Source organism: Eleutherodactylus coqui, chromosome 12 (genome assembly GCF_035609145.1).
Source record: "Eleutherodactylus coqui strain aEleCoq1 chromosome 12, aEleCoq1.hap1, whole genome shotgun sequence".
Lineage (NCBI taxonomy): Eukaryota > Metazoa > Chordata > Amphibia > Anura > Eleutherodactylidae > Eleutherodactylus > Eleutherodactylus coqui.
Genome location: NC_089848.1, coordinates 53,421,764 through 53,441,336, shown reverse-complemented (window position 1 = coordinate 53,441,336; position 19,573 = coordinate 53,421,764).

Here is a 19,573-nt window from a genome sequence, read left to right as displayed (position 1 = left end):
TTTGCGTCACATGATGCTTTATCAAGCCTTCACAAATCCTGGGGAACGGGGGCTGTATTTAAATGCAACACCCCATTTGCTGCCTAGTCACCAGTAAACAATTAAAACAAACAGTTAAAATCATAGAAAAACATGCAATTCATTTCTGTCATTTACACCCAATCCTCGCAAGGCACTTGTTCTACTGATCCATTTTGCTTCTCGCTGCAGCAATAGCTGATGCCTATCTCCTTCATTTTCTCGTCCTATTTAAGACCTAAAGAATAATTCTGCCAAAGTTCACGCTTCTACGACATTACACACGGGGGCACTTACTTTTGCAATTAGCATTGAATAATCGAGTTGTGACCCCTTTACTTTTCCTATTTAGGACCTAAAGTATGGTCGTATCAAATTTTATGCTTGTATGACATCGGGAACTTAGAGAATTAGATTAGGTACATTTAATGTCCATAAATCTTGGAGAAAGAGGACAAATGAATACAGTGAAAAGAGACACAGAAGATGGCTACTTGCTTACAAAATGGCTACGCATAGGATAGAACATAGAGTCATATTCATTTCACTAACATGCATTTAGCACTGAATAATCAAGTTGTGACCCCTTTACTTTTTTTTATTTAGGACCTAAAGAATGCTCCTGCCAAATTTCATGTTTGTATGAAACCAGGAAGCTAGAGAATTAGATTAGGTACATTACACAGGGGTGCCAATACATTTGCACTTAGCATTGAATAATCGTGTTGTGACCCCTTTACTTTTCTGCCAAATTTCATGTTTATACGACATTGGGAAGTTAGAGAATTTGATTAGGTATGGACAAAGGGATCATTAGTATAAAATTACCATTTATCTAAACTGACTTAGGCCAGTTTCACATGGCAGAGATTCTCACGGTAGAGTTGTGCAATGAGGAGGGAGAAAAAAAATGGTCATGCCAAATTTCATGTTTGTACGACATCGAGAAGTTAGAGAATTAGTGGCAAGTTAGTGAGTCAGTCCGTCAGTGAGTCAGTCAGTCAGTGAGGGCTTTCACCTTTATATATAGATAAGCACAGTGCAACCAGAATCCATTTTAAAGTTGAGCACAAAACAGAGAAGCTGCATCACGTTTGCATATGTAACAAATGGTCTGCTGTTGGGGGCAGATATTCCTCAGAGGATATATTGCTGCTGTATGTGAAAGCTTACAAAGATAAAACCTCAATACTCATACTCTGTGGCCACCACCATAGCAGACTGCTTAGCATGCTGCCAATTTTTTACTCACATATGACTGAGCATAGATTTATATGAAAAAACATCCTATGCCCTTAGTTACCATTGCTTCTGCAGCTGGTGGGCGCTGCTGCTCTTCTTCTGCTTTGACCATGTTTCCTCCTCCCAATTTCGCCCAAATGGAAAATATGTCTATATGGAAATATGGAGCTACAGCTCTCATGTTTCCAGAAGGAGCACACTCTGGCCTTAAAGTGCTGTTGTTGCTGCTGCTGCTGGTAGAACTGCTGCTGATCTCCTTCATCAGCTTCAGCCATGTTTCCTCTTCCTTCTCCCAAAACATAAATTTTCAAAAGCACAAGAAACGGCTGTAGCTCTACAGTTTTCCTTGGGTAAAGAAAGGCCTTTTTGCTTGGCTGTTCTGTTCACCTGGTAGAATTTGTATTTTGCAAACTCTAGGACATTGCTTTTAAGGCCTTAGTCAGATGGGCGTTTTTAGCCGCGATTTGCGCATGCGCATGCGTCCGGCGATTTTTTAAAACCATTGCTTTGCAATGGTATCGGACACATGAGCGCTTTTTATGCGCTCGTCCGATAAATTATAGAACAAAAAATCGCAGATCGCACCTATCTGCGATCTGCGATTCCTGTTCTCTTCTCTATATGCGCTCAATGGGGCCGGCGGCAGCAGCGCTGACCCCATTAAGAACATATAGAAGACAAATCATTCTTCTCTGCCACAGCTGTAACAGCTGTGGCAGAGAAGAACAATGTTTGCCCATTGAATTCAATGGAGCGGCAATACAGCCGCTCCATTGAAAGCAATGGGCTGCCGGCGTGCGCGGGGTGAATTGTCGGGGAGGGGTTAAATATATAAACCCTTCCCTGCAATTCATCCTAAAATGTGTTAAAATAAAAAAAAATTGTATACTCACCTTTCCGCTGCAGCCGGAGTCCAGCCGCGGCCGCTGTCAGTTCTCCTGAACTGCTTCTTGGCACTATTCAGCCGGCGGGGTTTTAAAATCCCCGCCTGCTGAATGATCTGCCTCTGGTCACAGCCCTGACCAATCAGAGGCTGAAAACACTCACACACCCATTCATGAATTCATGAATGGGTGAGTGACTGCTGCCTCTCAGCGCTGAGCCAATCAGGGGCAGGTCTGACTCACATCCATTCATGAATGGGTGTGAGTGAGGCATGCCTCTGATTGGCTCAGCGCTGAGCCAATCAGGGGGCAGGTCTGACTCACACTCCCTTCACACCCACTGCAGGACGGCCGCGCGGAGCTCCGGCTGCCGGCAGAAGGTGAGTATACAATTTTTTTTTATTTTTACACATTTTAGGATGAATTGCAGGTAAGGGCTTATATATTTAAGCCCTTACCGACAATTCATCCCGGGCTCGCCCGCAGAGCATTGCTTTCAATGGAGACGGCTGTATTGCTCTACAGCTGTTCCTTGGAGTAGGTTAATGCTTGAGTGTTATGTTCATCAAGCAGAATTTGTCATTGCAAAACATATGACATTGCTTTTAAAACAAGCACCACTATTTTCATACAATTTCGGGGCTGTGGCTACATTAGGGACCTTCTGAAGGACAAACTGCTGCAACTGATTTTTACTCCCATTGATTTTAGTGGGAGTCAGAATCGACCATCCCAATTCACAATCATTTCCATGAAATTGTCCCAATACCGACATGATCCGAATATTCCACTATTTGTTTATCACTACGCAACACTATTAATCACCTAGAAAATATGTGATTAATGTTTTCAGTGGGAGGCCAATCACTGGGGCTGCTTGACTGATTCCGCCAGTGCAATATACTGAGATTAGAGTCAAAGTGCAGATGCTCGCTGACGTCTACCTTCAAAAACATCCAAACTTTGGTTGTGACTCAAGGGGAGTAGAGGATTAAGGTCTTCTATTCTAATAATCTGTGGAGGTCCAATAAAATAGGTAATAAAAGGTTTTTGGCTAAAATAGCCCTTTAACATAACACAAGAAAGCATTTGCCAAAAACGTAGCTTTCCTTTTTTTTAAAAATAGCATCAATAGGTTAATATAAGCTGGATCGTCATAAAGCTATTCTTTCGGTTGATGCAAGACACCTATTTATAACTCCAAGTCATCAGACTTCCAAATTAATAGTGCATGTTTTTCCAATACTATGCAGCTAGCATGCAATTAAAAGTCACCCGCAAACAAATTATTGTATAGTGCTACAAATGTAAACAGACGAAAAATATCCAATATTGTCATTGTAAAATCCTGGCAGGAAAATCAAAATTCCCTTGTGTAATAAATAGAACATCTTGATTTCCGTTAGAGTCTTATATTACAATGTGTAAGAGGACTTTGAAACATGCAGCTGGGCTGATTTATATAGAAAACGAGAAATAAAATACATTTCTGGGTTATTGTAAATACATGAATAGTAATGATTTGATTTTAATTGTAAAACATTATATATAAGTCAAGTAGTTATGAACATGTACAAGGCCAACTCTGACTGTGGGCATAACAGATTGATAATGATTGTACGGAAGTTGTTAGGGCTGGGCAAAGGTTAGAAAGGGTAGCTTAAAGGTGCCTGCCGTGCATTGGAGGGAATACAAGTATGCCCCAAACTTCGTAATCAGAACTCACACATCGCTCACATTATTGCTGCTCATACAGAAAGATACATCTGTTAAAAGACTGGTGAATTCTTCTAATGCAGAGAATGGAATTCTTCCACTTGATGGTAGATCTATTGGGGTATATAATATGCCATGTATGACAGATTTTGGATGTGAAAAGGTCATTATTTTGGTGCATATGACAAAATTGTGACTTTTGGGATTTTTATACCAGTCCCTGATACCTTTACATACGTAGGCTGGGCCTAGTGATAAAGGGCATGCCAGTGCGTGGGCCATCACATTTAATATGATGTATGCCAGAAGCTGGGGTACATTACAGCAGAAACCTATGTCAAATTCGAGCTTGTATAGCTTTTCATCTGACGCACGGAGGTGCCGCCAGATGAGACAATTGTATTAATAGGCACTAGGATACACCATTAAAACATGTGAAGAACAAAGCTTGCCTCCTTGCTCTCTCTACACGGATCACGCAATATGCTTAAAAAATTCTTCCATTGCAATAAAGGGCATCATCTTCACCATAAAGTTTTCTATGATTTATTTTAGTCACTGAAAAGCATATCTTTTGTAATATTAGTTAATTTCAAAAACAATAAAACAATCTATCAGAGCAAGCATTAGGATTCAGTTCAAATGGGAAGCATAATGTAGTGTCTTTCATGAGTTGGATTGTGGAACCTTTGGCTGATTATGGTTTTTGAGCTAACTAAAATCTGGTGTAGAGTTTAATTAAGCCCTGGTTTTTACCCTCGATTAAATGCACATGCACTAACATCCCAAAGGAAAACTCACTTCAAGGGGGAAAATGATTGCCCCAGCATATCCCAAAGAACTGTATTAGGCCTCGGTCACACGGGCGATTTTTCCCGCGATTTGCGCATGCGATCTGCGATCTTTTAGAACCATTGCTTTGCAATGGTATCTGACACATGGGCACTTTTTATGCGCTTGTCCGATAAATTATAGGACACAAGAAATCGCAGATCACGCCTATCTGCAATTCCTTGTGTTCTCTATATGCACTCAATGGGGCTAGCGGCAGCAGCACCGACCCCATTGAGAACATATACTACACAAATCATTCTCCTCTGCCACAGCTGTAACAGCTGTGGCAGAAAAGAATGATGTTTGCCCATTGCATTCAATGGAGACGGCAATACAGCTCAATTGGCTCAGCGCAGGGACCAATAAGGGGCAGCTCTCAGCTGTCATTTAATAGCTGAGAGCTGCCCCTGATTGGTCCCTGCGCTGAGCCAATCAGAGGTAGCACTCACTCACCCATTCATGAATGGGTGAGTGAGAGCTGCCTCTGATTGGTGAGGGCTGTGACCAATCAGAGGCAGCCCATTCAGCAGGCGGGGATTTTAAATCCCTGCCAGCTGAATACTACTCAGAGCAGTTCAGGAGAACTGCCGGCCGGCCGCGGCTGAACTCCGTCTGCAGGGACAAGGTGAGTATAGATTTTTTTTTTATTCTTACACACTTTTGGATGATTTTCAGGGAAGGGCTTATATTTTTAAACCCTTCCCGAAAATTCATCCCGCGCTCGCCGGCAGCCCATTGCTTTCAATGGAGCCGGCTGTATTGCCGGCTCCATTGAATTGCAATAGGTTGGACAGCGCTCCTGTGATTGGCCCGTTTCAACGAAAACGCGGCTAGGAACAGATTTTTCCGGCGATTTTGCGGCCCCGGTCACGCGATTTGCGGATGCGCATCCATCATGCGATCCGCAAATCGCGGCAAAAAACGGTCATCTGACCGAGGCCTCAATAACACTAATGTCATCAGGAATGTCTTTCAGTTAAAAATTCAGCTCTGAAGAGATCTCCATATTGCGTAAGGGGTTGTCATATTGACTGTGAAGTCTACTTGATTTGTTCGAGCTGCTTATGAGCTTTTTAATGATTTTATTCAGAAACATACCTTGAAGTGACATTTTGTCCTAAAACATTGGGGAAATCCATAAACAAAATTCCAGTTATAACACAGAACTAAAATACCTCAGTCCTATACATTGAGTCTGAAGTTGCAATAAATGTGATATTTAAAGCCCTCATTGCAACGGATTTAAAATCACCAAGTAGTTTACTCCCCATAGAAGGTAAGGGCCCATTTATTGAAAGCTTCTACATTAAAGGTCTGAGAGATTTTCAATCATTGAAGAAAGAAAATACCCATTTTAATAGCAATTTAAAAATAGAAAAGATTAATATCATTAAAAAAAACTAGCTAATAATAAATATATATTCAGTAAGTATGCATATAAAGGGGATGCATAGTTATTAGGGTACATAGCATTCTTACTATCTGACAGGGGCAAATAGAATCTTGTACTTATTATAAAATACCTGAGAATCCAACATCTCGAATTAAAGGGGTTGTCCCGCGCCGAAACGGGTTTTTTTTTTTCAACCCCCCCCCCCCCCTGTTCGGCGCGAGACAACCCCGATGCAGGGACTTAAAAAAAAAACAGCACAGCGCTTACCTGAATCCCCGCGCTCCGGTGACTTCTTACTTACCGGTTGAAGATGGCCGCCGGGATCTTCTCCCTCCGTGGACCGCAGCTCTTCTGTGCGGTCCATTGCCGATTCCAGCCTCCTGATTGGCTGGAATCGGCACGTGACGGGGCGGAGCTACACGGAGCTACACGGAGCCCCATTGAGAAGAGAAGAAGACCCGGACTGCGCAAGCGCGTCTAATTTGGCCATTAGACGGCGAAAATTACACGGCAACCATGGAGACGAGGACGCCAGCAACGGAGCAGGTAAGTGAAAAACTTTTTATAACTTCTGTATGGCTCATAATTAATGCACAATGTACATTACAAAGTGCATTATTATGGCCATACAGAAGTGTATAGACCCACTTGCTGCCGCGGGACAACCCCTTTAAGCGTGATCTCTTTAATCTTTTTGTCACTGAAAAGGCCTGAAACTAAAATACAACCTTTATTAATTTAAACGATAAAAGACCATCCCTGATTCAACAGGATGGTTAAGACCCAAAAACAGACACAAAGTAACAAGCAAACAAAAATTGCCTATGGGATTTGAGCAATTATTTGAGTATACAGAGTCTCACCAAACTCCTAACTAATATCGGTAAGAGTTACTAAGAGGGCTAAAGGATGAGTTAATGACCTTACTGGCCGTTTCCAAATATATACAAGACCAGAGGTAATAGCCCCTAAATGAGTAGCTTCTTGTTTTTGTACACTGATGAAAATGTGCATATAATAAAAGACACCGTTCCGAACAAAAAATAAAGACCACTCCAATGTACTAGGTGATGGATTAATGACGATTTGATAATCCACAATACTTAAAAAGGTATTGTACTCGTATACCCACTTGTGAGGACACTATGCTGTGTCCATATAATTCAGTATTGCTACCATTTGCTTCCCAATAGGAACATCAATCTGTCAAGACCCAGTTTTTATTATAAAGGTCCGAAATTGTGTTTAATTTGACAACAAACTGGAGAGCTGGACTTATAATGACAAGACTCCACGATGCGAAATTATGTCAAAAGGAGTCAAAGCTACTTATAATATATGCCAGCTCGCAGGAGATACAAGTTTAATCAACATGTGTGTGATTGGCTAAAGTCCGATGATGACTAGAGCAAACAAGGTCGTCCGTAATCGTCAACGCGTTTCCACAGCGCAAAAAGGATTATTTACGCACTGCTTCATCAGGACGAAAATAAGACTTGATGAAGGCCAGATGATTTTATTGGCCGAAAAGCGCCTACAATCGTTGTAAATAAATACGTGGAACCGATTGCTGTTGTCGAAGGATTTTGTTTTATATATCTGCTGGGATTGGAGGCGTCTGGGCACGGACGCCTCCGTGAAGTAAGTCTATTACCATACCATTTGCTACACTTTTCATCAACTGGTACCCTTATCCTTGAGCGCTGAGATATTTTTTTTTCTTTTTTTTTCTTTCTTTCTTTTAAAAAGATGAGTTGGTATATAAGACACTGAGACACGGGTGAATAATCCCAAGACAAATACACCAGTATATTACCCACAAGAATTCATACATAGGGGCATTCCAACAGGCCAATTCCTGAGAGTGTGTCGAATTCATTCAGTGGATACTGACTTCAGATGTAACTCTCAAGATTTGGAACAAAGGTTCTTGGATAGAGGCTACATCCATTGGTGTATATATAAGACTTCAATGAGGGCACAACAGCCATCCAGAACATCTTTACTGCAATCTGATAGTAGACCACAGACTGACAATAACGTACATTTCATTCGCAATGGAAGAATATGTGTCATATTGTTCAGAAACATTGGTTCTTATTGTTAACAGTCCACTTTTGTAAAATATATTATCTCCTGACTCATTCATTGCATCTCATCGAGCAATGAATCTTAACGATTATTTGGTGCACAGCCACTTGGTTTTGTGTCCGGCTATATTTTCTATGAGTTTTATTTGCATTTTCTGTTTGTTTACAAAGGATAACATGGCAATTTTGATGGATTTTAAAGCTAAGAAAGAAACCTGGCTTTCACAATTGGGAGTTGTATTTGGAGCCATTTGTAGTGGTGTCGAGGATAAGAGGAATGCTTTGCAGCTGCGGAACTCCATTAAAAAACTTCAGCATAAGCATATGAAAACATAGTGGAATAAAGCCTTTCTTGAAGAATATTTGCAACGTGGCTTGGTACCACATAGATTACGTGTACAACTTTTTCCTTTGTTTCCCGTTAGAAGACGAGTCATTTTTTTCTCATTGGGAAGAGACTTGTAATAGTTGCTCCTATAAATCTATGGAGCTACTAATTGGTTTGAATAAGAAATTATTGAGTGAACTCGATGTGTTAACAGATCAGCAACAAAATGAGCTTAAGGATATTTTCTAACTGTGGAAAATTGGAATCATTTTAGTGAACAGCTGGAGAATCAGTTTGTAACTTGGGAAAAAGAAATACAGACAATATATTCTAAGAAGTTTATTCAAGATGTTAATGATGCCCAGTTGAAATGTGCATATAAATGGAAGACAGCTGATAGGGGGCTGAGTAAATCTTTATCTATGTCCTCTGCTGTAATTTAATCTGAGGATGACAATATACAATCTTGAAGTTTTACTCCAATTAGAGGCCATAGTCGACCTAAGCATAAAGGGGCATATAAACAGCCAGCCAATAAGAAGATCTTCTCAAATTCATCTCATAATTATGATTTAAGGTAATTCATCTATCAAATCATGACTTTTCAGCCTATGATTTGAATCTTTTGAGTAAAGATTTAACTAGCTTCTAAATTTGATATTTTTACAGCAGTTAAGGATTTACATTTGATTGGTCAAGCCCTTATTTTCAAAAAGGGGCTCATAAGGGGTGATAGCTTGTTTAATAACTCTTAAGATATAGAGAACTTGCATGATTTGGAGGATCTTTGCATGAACAGGATGTTTCTAATAAAAGTAAGGTGCCCATCCATGTTCGGCAGCAATCTACTGTCTTTCCATCCTTGTCATCGTGCCTGAGTGTTGACTTATGTATTAAAATGGTTACTAAGTTTTTTTGTCCTTTCCATCTCCTATTTATAATGATAACTTGACAAGGGTGTAACGTCTTAGTTTGCAGAAATTTTAATCATTGGATGATGTAGCTTTTAAGCCTACAGACAAGAGGGGTAACTTTGTTGTATGGTCACACTATATGCATTTTCTGTTTGTTTACAGATGGAAATGTGGTGGTTTTGATGAATTTCAAAGCTAGGGAGCAAACCCTGTGGCTTTAACAATCTGATGTTGTATCTAAGGATGGAGCCAATAGTGGTGTTGCTGACATAATTGTTATCAGAAACTTGAAAGAGATACAGAGTAAAACCCAACTGCAAGGTTGACGAGTAGCATGTCAGAAGCAGAAATCTACTTTTCACATCCCCCTAAGTCCCATGAGACCGCTGTTATGATTGAAGTAAGTAAAGCATGCTTGACGTGGTCACCTTTTGCTACATACATGCATGGAAAGGATAGAGGTGGAGAAACCCCGATAATATGAGAGGTTTTAGTCCCAGATAATGTCTGGGGACCAAAAAGTCTTAGATTTGGCTGTGAAAATTGAATGAACTGTGGAGGTGCTGCTACTAACCAGGAGAGCCCAGCAATGGTGGGCACGACAGTTGTATAAAAAAGCTATAGGGAGAAAAGACTGGTGGATAGGTGCAACTCCTGAGAAAAGCTAGTGGGACGGTAGGATGTATTATCCAGCTTCTCTTTATTGAGTATATGAAAAACCAGCATACGATCCACGTTTTGGGGTGAACCACTTTTTTCAGTCACACTGGGTGGGGCATCACTTCCAGGACTTCAGGAATATGAGTCCCAAAATAGCTATCCTCCACTTCCCCTGCCATATCTCCAGTTCCACCACTTGTCCCAAATACTTTTTAGGACCCATATTCCTGAGGTCTTAGAAGTGATGCCCCACCCAGCATAACTGAAGAATGGGTTCACCCCGAAATGCATATTCTATGTTGTTTTTTAATATATTCAATAAAAGAGAAGTTGGATAATATATCCTACTATCCCAGTATCTTTTCCTGGAGAGTTGCGCCTATCCACCAGTTTTTTCTCTCTATAGCCTTTCACACATACATGCACGGATCCTTCTCTGGACCTATATTCATTCCACGGACTCTCAACGCAGATCAGTGCCTGAATCTGACACAAATTAGATATCAGAAAAAACTTTCTGACCATGAGAGTGATCAATGGGTGGAACAAGTTACCACAGGAGGGGGTGAGTTCTCCTTCAATGGAAGTGTTCAAACAAAAGCCGGACAAACATCTGTCTGGGATGATTTAGTGAATCCTGCACTGAGCAGAGGGTCGGACCCGATGACCCTGGAGATCCCTTCCAACTCTACCATTCTATGATTATATGATCTGCTGCAGACAATGGTGGATGACTTCCTGGATGATTTGCCCCTATTTTAGCAGAAGAAAGCCACTTCAAATATGCTTCCCTTACTTTCGTCATAGCAGCAGATCCAGATGTGGAAAGTGGATTTCTGTTTCTCACATGCTGCTCTTCAACTTTGCAAGGGCTACAACACAAACTGAAATCCATGTTCTGGGGTTCACAGGGACCCATGTGTTATATCATACAAGATACCTGTATTGTGATATAGCACTGGATTAGTCTTTTTGACTACATACTGTATAAACAACAGTAGATGAATAGAAATAAATGACTGAAGTCACAGAACAGAAACCTTACAGTACAGTTGCATCACATCTAGGGAATAATGCCATAGCTAAGAGATAATCCACAAAGTAATAACCGTGATAAAAATACATAATTCTGATTACTATACTTCTTTGGTAAATGTAATTTTATTTCTTGAGGAGGGTGGAAATGGAAGAGGAGAAAAAGAAGCATGCTTTCATCTGTGTAAAAGCAGAGGCTAAAATATAATATAGAAAACCACCCACCTTCAAATTGAATACAAAAGCTACCTTGAATAGATTGGAGAAAAAATACATAATCGAAATCTTTTGCTATGTGTTTTTCAGCTTCTTTAACACATACGGTTTGAAGTGCTTTGTTTTCATCTTTTATGCTGAAAATGTTGAACTTGTTGGACAGAAAGACCACTTCTGCACATCACTTTGCCCAAATTAACTACAAAGTGAGAATGAAAAATATTCTACCCTTCATCACTAGAGATGAGCGAACGCGTTCGTCCGAGCTTGATATTCGTGCGAATATTAGGGTGTTCGGGATGTTCGTTATTCCTAACGAACACCATGCGGTGTTCTGGTTACTTTCACTTACTTCCCTGAGACGTTTGCGCGCTTTTCTGGCCAATTGAAAGACAGGGAAGGCATTACAACTTCCCCCTGTGACGTTCAAGCCCTATACCACCCCCCTGCTGTGAGTGGCTGGGAAGATCAGGTGTTCGCCTAATATAAAAGTCGGCCCCTCCCGCGGCTCGCCTCAGATGCCTGGTGAGTTAGATGAGGGACAGTGCTGTTTGTACCGGAGCTGCTGTAGGGAAAGAATTGGTAGTTAGTGTAGGCTTCAAGACCCCCCAAAGGTCCTTATTAGGGCCACTGATAGCTGTGTGTTGGCTGCTGTTAGCAGTGGCATTTTTTTTTCTTCTCAAAATCGGCTCTGCAGAGCGTTGCACCTGGCATTAGGGACAGAAGTGCTGCATAGGCAGGGAGAGTGTTAGGAGTGAGTGTAGCCTTCAAGAACCTCAACGGTCCTTTCTAGGGCCATATTTATCCGTGTGCAGTTCTGTTCAGGCTGCTGTTAGCTGTGCTGCATTTTTTTTGGGCTTCTCAAAATCGCCTCTGCAGAGCATTCCACCCTCCATTGATACTGCAGGGAAAGAATTGTATAGGCAGGGCCACAACACAGTTATTATTCATAGAATATACGCAGTGCTGCCTTTTGCTTGTAAAACAAGTGAAAATAATTCTATTTGTCCAGCCTCTGTCCGTCCTAACGCCTGTGGACACGTGTGAGCTGCGTGAAAAACATTGCTAAATCATACGCACCCAGCTACGCTTTACTGCTGGCTTCGCCATTTGCTTTCCTTAATTGGGAAAAAAAATACCTGCTCTGCCAGAGTTATAATAACTCTGCTACCCTCACGTTCTGTGACACATAAGCAGGGACACAGCACAGTTATTAAACTTCTCATGTTCATTGAATATACGCAGTGCTGCCTTTTGGTGGGAAAAAACTGAAAACAAATCTATTTGTCCAGCCTCTGTCCGTCCTAACGCCTGTGGACACGTGTGAGCTGCGTGAAAAACATTGCTAAATCATACGCACCCAGCTACGCTTTACTGCTGGCTTCGCCATTTGCTTTCCTTAATTGGGGAAAAAAATACCTGCTCTGCCAGAGTTATAATAACTCTGCTACCCTCACGTTCTGTGACACATAAGCAGGGACACAGCACAGTTATTAAACTTCTCATGTTCATTGAATATACGCAGTGCTGCCTTTTGGTGGGAAAAAACTGAAAACAAATCTATTTGTCCAGCCTCTGTCCGTCCTAACGCCTGTGGACACGTGTGAGCTGCGTGAAAAACATTGCTAAATCATACGCACCCAGCTACGCTTTACTGCTGGCTTCGCCATTTGCTTTCCTTAATTGGGAAAAAAAATACCTGCTCTGCCAGAGTTATAATAACTCTGCTACCCTCACGTTCTGTGACACATAAGCAGGGACACAGCACAGTTATTAAACTTCTCATGTTCATTGAATATACGCAGTGCTGCCTTTTGGTGGGAAAAAACTGAAAACAAATCTATTTGTCCAGCCTCTGTCCGTCCTAACGCCTGTGGACACGTGTGAGCTGCGTGAAAAACATTGCTAAATCATACGCACCCAGCTACGCTTTACTGCTGGCTTCGCCATTTGCTTTCCTTAATTGGGGAAAAAAATACCTGCTCTGCCAGAGTTATAATAACTCTGCTACCCTCACGTTCTGTGACACATAAGCAGGGACACAGCACAGTTATTAAACTTCTCATGTTCATTGAATATACGCAGTGCTGCCTTTTGGTGGGAAAAAACTGAAAACAAATCTATTTGTCCAGCCTCTGTCCGTCCTAACGCCTGTGGACACGTGTGAGCTGCGTGAAAAACATTGCTAAATCATACGCACCCAGCTACGCTTTACTGCTGGCTTCGCCATTTGCTTTCCTTAATTGGGAAAAAAAATACCTGCTCTGCCACAGTTATAATAACTCTGCTACCCTCACGTTCTGTGACACATAAGCAGGGACACAGCACAGTTATTAAACTTCTCATGTTCATTGAATATACGCAGTGCTGCCTTTTGGTGGGAAAAAACTGAAAACAAATCTATTTGTCCAGCCTCTGTCCGTCCTAACGCCTGTGGACACGTGTGAGCTGCGTGAAAAACATTGCTAAATCATACGCACCCAGCTACGCTTTACTGCTGGCTTCGCCATTTGCTTTCCTTAATTGGGAAAAAAAATACCTGCTCTGCCACAGTTATAATAACTCTGCTACCCTCACGTTCAGTGACACATTAGCAGGGACACAGCACAGTTATTAAACTTAGATTATTCATTCACTAAAGGCAGTGGGGCCGTTCGTTTTCCAAAAAGTGCAAAAATAATATTTGGCCTGCAGTCTTGCGCCAATTTATTTCCTGCCTGTGAAATCAAATCACTGGTAATACAGCATGCTGAGGGGTAGGGGTAGGCCTAGAGGACGTGGACGCGGCCGAGGACGCGGAGGGCCAAGTCAGGGTGTGGGCACAGGCCGAGCTCCGGATCCCGGTGTGTCGCAGCCGACTGCTGCGCGATTAGGAGAGAGGCACGTTTCTGGCGTCCCCACATTCATCGCCCAATTAATGGGTCCACGCGGGAGACGGTTATTAGAAAATGAGCAGTGTGAGCAGGTCCTGTCCTGGATGGCAGAAAGTGCTTCGAGCAACCTATCGTCAACACGCAGTTCTGCGCCGTCCACTGCTGCAAATCCGAATCCTCTGTCTGCTGCTCCTCCTTCCTCCCAGCCTCCTCACTCCACTACAATGACACCTGCTCAGGAGCGGGAACACTCCCAGGAACTGTTCTCGGGCCCCTGCTCAGATTGGGCAGCAGCGGTTCCTCTCCCACCAGAGGAGTTTATAGTCACTGATGCCCAACCATTCGAAAGTTCCCGGGGTCCGGGGGATGAGGCTGGGGACTTCCGCCAACTGTCTCAACAACTTTCTGTGGGTGAGGAGGACGATGACGATCAGACACAGTTGTCTTGCAGTGAGGTAGTAGTAAGGGCAGTAAGTCCGAGGGAGCAGCGCACAGAGGATTCGGAGGAAGAGCAGCAGGACGATGAGGTGACTGACCCCACCTGGTGTGCAACGCTTACTCAGGAGGACAGGTCTTCAGAGGGGGAGTCAAGGGCATCAGCAGGGCAGGTTGCAAGAGGCAGTGCGGTGGCCAGGGGTAGAGGCAGGGCCAGACCGAATAATCCACCAAGTGTTTCCCAAAGCGCCCCCTCGCGCCATGCCACCCTGCAGAGGCCGAGGTGCTCTAAGGTCTGGCAGTTTTTCACCGAGACGCCTGACGACCGACGAACAGTGGTGTGCAACCTTTGTTGCGCAAAGCTCAGCCGGGGAGCCAACACCAACAGCCTCACCACCACCACCATGCGCAGGCATATGATGGCCAAGCACCCCACAAGGTGGGACGAAGGCCGTTCAGCGCCTCCGGTTTGCACCCCTGCCTCTCCCCCTGTGCCCCAACCTGCCACTGAGATGCAACCCCCCTCTCAGGACACAGGCACTACCGCCTCATGGCCTGCACCCACACCCTCATCTCCGCTGTCCTCGGCCCCATCCAGCAGTGTAGTTCAGCGCACCGTCCAGCCGTCGCTTGCGCAAGTGTTCGAGCGCAAGCGCAAGTACGCCGCCACGCACCCGCACGCTCAAACGTTAACCGTCCGCATCGCAAAATTCATCAGCCTTGAGATGCTGCCGTATAGGGTTGTGGAAACGGAGTCCTTCAAAAGTATCATGGAGGCGGCGGCCCCGCGCTACTCAGTTCCCAGTCGCCACTACTTTTCCCGATGTGCCGTCCCAGCCCTGCACGACCACGTCTCCCGCAACATTGTACGCGCCCTCACCAACGCGGTTACTGCCACGGTCCACTTAACTACGGACACGTGGACAAGCACAGGCGGGCAGGGCCACTACATCTCCCTGACGGCACATTGGGTGAATTTAGTGGAGGCTGGGACCGAGTCAGAGCCTGGGACCGCTCACGTCCTACCCACCCCCAGAATTGCGGGCCCCAGCTCGGTGCTGGTATCTGCGGAGGTGTATGCTTCCTCCACTAAAGCACCCTCCTCCTCCTCCTCCTCCTCCTCTGTCTCGCAATCAAGATGTGTTAGCAGCAGCATGTCGCCAGCAGTCGGTGTCGCGCGGTGTGGCAGCACAGCGGTGGGCAAGCGTCAGCAGGCCGTGCTGAAACTACTCAGCTTAGGCGATAAGAGGCACACGGCCCACGAACTGCTGCAGGGTCTGACACAGCAGACCGACCGCTGGCTTGCGCCGCTGAGCCTCCAACCGGGCATGGTCGTGTGTGACAACGGCCGTAACCTGGTGGCGGCTCTGCAGCTCGGCAGCCTCACGCACGTGCCATGCCTGGCCCACGTCTTTAATTTGGTGGTTCAGCGCTTTCTGAAAAGCTACCCACGCTTGTCAGACCTGCTCGTAAAGGCGCGCCGGCTCTGCGCACATTTCCGCAAGTCCCACACGGACGCTGCCACCCTGCGCACCCTGCAACATCACTTTAAGCTGCCAGTGCACCGACTGCTGTGCGACGTGCCCACACGGTGGAACTCTACGCTCCACATGTTGGCCAGGCTCTATGAACAACGGAGAGCTATAGTCGAATACCAACTCCAACATGGGCGGCGCAGTGGGAGTCAGCCTCCTCAATTCCTTTCAGAAGAGTGGGCCTGGTTGGCAGACATCTGCCATGTCCTTGGTAATTTTGAGGAGTCTACCCAGGTGGTGAGCGGCGATGCTACAATCATTAGCGTCACCATTCCTCTGCTATGCATCTTGAGAAATTCCCTGCAAACCATAAAGGCAGCTGCTTTGCGCTCGGAAACGGGGGCGGGGGAAGACAGTATGCCGCTGGATAGTCAGGGCACCCTCCTGTCTATTTCTCAGCGCGTACAGGAGGAGGAGGAGGAGCATGAGGAGGATGAGGAGGAGGGGGAAGAGACAGCTTGGGCCGCTGCTGACGGTACACCGGCTGATTGCCTGTCATCCTTTCAGCGTGTATGGCCTGAGGAGGAGGAGGAGGAGGAGGAGGATCCTGAAAGTGATCTTCCTAGTGAGGACAGCCATGTGTTGCGTACTGGTACCCTGGCACACATGGCTGACTTCATGTTAGGATGCCTTTCTCGTGACCCTCGCGTTGCACGCATTCTGGCCACGACGGATTACTGGGTGTACACACTGCTCGATCCACGGTATAAGGAGAACCTGCCCACTCTGATTCCCGAAGAGGAAAGGGGTTCGAGAGTGTTGCTATACCACAGGACCCTTGCGGACAAGCTGATGGTAAAATTCCCAGCCGACAGCGCTAGTGGCAGAAGGCGCAGTACCGAGGGCAAGGTAGCAGGGGATGTGCGTAGATCGAGCAGCATGTACATCCCAGGCAGTGCAACAGTCTTTAAGGGCCTGGCCAGCTTTATGGCTCCCCACCAAGACTGTGTCACCGCTCCCCAGTCACGGCTGAGTCGGCGGGAGCACTGTAAAAGGATGGTGAGGGAGTACGTAGCGGATCGCACGACCATCCTTGGTGACGCCTCTGCCCCCTACAACTACTGGGTGTCGAAGCTGGACACGTGGCCTGAACTCGCGCTGTATGCCCTGGAGGTGCTTGCTTGTCCTGCGGCTAGCGTCTTGTCGGAAAGGGTGTTTAGTGCGGCTGGGGGAATCATCACAGATAAGCGTAGCCGCTTGTCAACCGACAGTGCCGACAGGCTAACACTCATCAAGATGAACAAAGGCTGGATTTCCCCAGACTTCAGTTCTCCACCAGCGGACAGCAGCGATACGTAAGCAATACGTAGGCTGCACCCGCGGATGGAAGCTACGTTCTCTCTCACCATCCAAAACGGGGACATTTCTGCTTCATCAATCTGTGTCTAATATTCCTCCTCCTCCTCCTCCTGCTCCTCCTCCTGAAACCTCACGTAATCACGCTGAACGGGCAATTTTTCTTAGGGCCACAAGGCTCAGTCAAATAATTTTTCAGAACAATTTTTAAAAGTTTCAATGCGCTTAAAAGCATTGGAACTTTAACTTGAACCAATTTTTCGTTACACTGGGCTGCCTCCAGGCCTAGTTACCACTTAAGCCACATTAACCAAAGCGATTAATGTGTTTCACCTGCCCTCTTGGCTGGCCATGGCCAATTTTTGGGATGTACATTAGTACTGTTGATACAGCAATTTTTGTGGGCCCTCGCCTACAGTGTAATCAAATTAATTTTTAGCCCACCTGCATTACAGCTGACGTAACCTCAGCTGTGTTGGGCAATGCAATGGGATATTTTTATGTACCGCCGGTGGGTTCCAGGGAGCCACCCATGCTGTAGGTGCACACGGAGTTTTTAATACATCTGTACACTTCTAAAGAACCCCAGTCTGACTGGGGCATGCAGTGTGGGCCGAAGCCCACCTGTATTATGCACGACATTACTACCTCAGCTGTGTTGGGCAATGCAATGGGATATTTCTATGTACCGCCGGTGGCTTCCTGGCACCCACCCAGGCAGTGGGTCCACAGGGAGTTTAACCTACATGTGTCCACTTGTAAAGAACCCCAGTCTGACTGGGGCATGCAGTGTGGGCCGAAGCCCACCTGCATTAAGCACGACATTACTACCTCAGCTGTGTTGGGCAATGCAATGGGATATTTTTGTGTACTGCCGGTGGGTTCCAGGGAGCCACCCATGCTGTAGGTGCACACGGAGTTTTTAATACATCTGTACACTTCTAAAGAACCCCAGTCTGACTGGGGCATGCAGTGTGGGCCGAAGCCCACCTGTATTACGCACAACATTACTACCTCAGCTGTGTTGGGCAATGCAATGGGATATTTCTATGTACCGCCGGTGGCTTCCTGGCACCCACCCAGGCAGTGGGTCCACAGGGAATTATAAATGCATCTGTTTCCACTTATAAAGAAACCCAGTCTGACTGGGGCATGCAGTGTGGGCCGAAACCCACCTGCATTAGCCCTTTCCAGTCCACTGTGTGACCTGTGAAGACATTAGGGTTTAAGGCTGTACAGCTCCGTTGTTGGTAGACGTCCGTCGGGGTTCTCTTACTGTATATTGCCAGCCTCTCTGCTGTCGGAGCCTATCCTACGTGTCAGCTCATGCAGTACTGGCTTTAGCCAGCATATAGCGCCGTTGTATAACGGCAGAAAAAGAGTAAGCCCCCTAGGAAAACCATATACAAATTGGATTGGAAAGGGTTAAGCACAACATTACTACCTCAGCTGTGTTGGGCAATGCAATGGGATATTTCTATGTACCGCCGGTGGCTTCCTGGCACCCACCCATGCTGTAGGTGCACACGGAGTTTTTACTACATCTGTCCACTTGTAAAGAACCCCAGTCTGACTGGGGCATGCAGTGTGGGCCGAAGCCCACCTGCATTAAGCACGACATTACTACCTCAGCTGTGTTGGGCAATGCAATGGGATATTTCTGTGTACCACCGGTGGGTTCCAGGGAGCCACCCATGCTGTGGGTCGACAGGGACTTCACAATAGGGAGTTGTACCTGCCTGTGTCTATGAATTAAAAAGCCCGGTCTGACTGGGGCATGCAGACACCTTGACAGAATGAATAGTGTGTGGCACATAGGTTCCCCATTGCTATGCCCACGTGTGCAGCTCCTGATGGCGGTGGCACAGGATTCTATTTCTCATTGCTTCTGTACAGCATTGTGGGCTATCGCTCCGCCACTTTTAAAGAGGGTCGCTGCCTAGCCGTGCCAACCCTCTGCAGTGTGTGCCTGCGGTCCCTCGTCATGGCAGACGCAATTCTAAATAGACATGAGCGTGGTGTGGCATGAGGGCAGCTGAAGGCTGCCCAGGGACACTTTGGTGTGCGCTGTGGGGGGGAGGGGGGGCGGTTGGTCAGCATGTAA